Genomic DNA, 1,551 nt, shown 5'->3' on the forward strand with positions numbered 1-1,551 from the left:
AAGGAAAAGAGATCGACCTCTTCATCAAAACCACTAGTACCATTATGTGTTGGGAAAATGAAGATGAATATGATTGTCCACCCAATCAACCTTTACATTATATTCAGGTTGGTCCTGCCAAGGAAAAGATCTATTCTCCAAGCCAAGCAATGGAACCTACACTGGAGAAGAGTGATTTAAGAGCACTGGCTGAAAATAAGTTATTGATTTTAATCAATAAGTTATTTAGTGTTCAAAAGGAAGATAAGCTAAAAGTCAATTTAGCTACAACACATGCCTTAATGACCTCTTATTCCCATAAAGGATTAAGTGAAGATGACTACAATAAAGTGGTTGCTTTCAGAAGGCAATTATTACATAAAGATGCTGTTGGATCGCATCAAGAAATCTTCTGCAAGAAAAAGCTAAAGGAAATAAGCAAATTCGGAATCCATCTCGAATGTCAAATCTGCGGTGTCACCACTCCAGACAAAGAATCTGCAAAAAGAATAATGGAGGACCCCTCCACTTCAGCAGAAGACAAAGGACTTTTGCCTAAAGCAGGAATACTGCTCAAAGCAAAACCAGGACAGCGTTTTTAAAGATTATCTTTTTGAAAAAGATAAGGAATCTACTTTATGAAAAGCAGATGAAAAGTAGAAGGCATCTACTTTATGAAAAGCAGAAGGCATCTACTTTATGAAAAGCAGAAGGCATCTACTTTATAAAAAGCAGAAGGCATCTACTTTATGAAAAGCAGAAGACATCTACTTTATGAAAAGCAGATAGCATCTACTTTATGAATTATTAGAAGATGACTAGTCTTGTAATAGAACGCTTCCTGACTCTATATGTTTTCAGAAGAGTTTCGGGTTGTAAAAACGTAAAAACAGTTGAAGTTGGACGATTCCCGACTTTATAAAATAATTTTATAATTACTCAGAAAATAATTAATAAATCTATAAATCCTTATAAAATCATATAACAATCCAAAAATTACCAGAAAAATACCATAATTATCTATAGTTTATTCTGGACATATTAAAAATAAAAAATACTTACACTTTATCACATATACACACCCAAATATAAATATCAATCATCAGATAATTCACCAAAATTCCTATAATATCACATAATAATTAATTATTGATAAAATTAATTGCACAATATTTCCCGGATATTTCAAAACAATTTCAATTTACCGATATCAATAAGATCGGCTTTAAAATAACTTTTGAAAATAATACATTTAAGGAAATATTTTCAGAAATTAACAAGGATCGATATAACACTTAAAAATTAGCACATTACCATTTAATAACACAAACTCTTCAAACAGGAATAAAATATCCACAATTTTATTCCTTCTAAAATCATAAAAGCACATATATATACTCAAATAATAATTATAATAATTCTAAAAATACGGGATATTACAATTTACCCCCATTATAAGGATTTCGTCCTCGGAATCAACAGAAGAAAGCACCAAGGGATCTTCTGGTCAACTTTCCAGTCTTGCATACATAACTTTTCTCAAAAATTCAAACAACACTAAAATTCCTTATG

The sequence above is a fragment of the Apium graveolens genome, chromosome 2 (assembly GCF_009905375.1).
Source record: "Apium graveolens cultivar Ventura chromosome 2, ASM990537v1, whole genome shotgun sequence".
In the NCBI taxonomy this organism is placed as follows: domain Eukaryota; kingdom Viridiplantae; phylum Streptophyta; class Magnoliopsida; order Apiales; family Apiaceae; genus Apium; species Apium graveolens.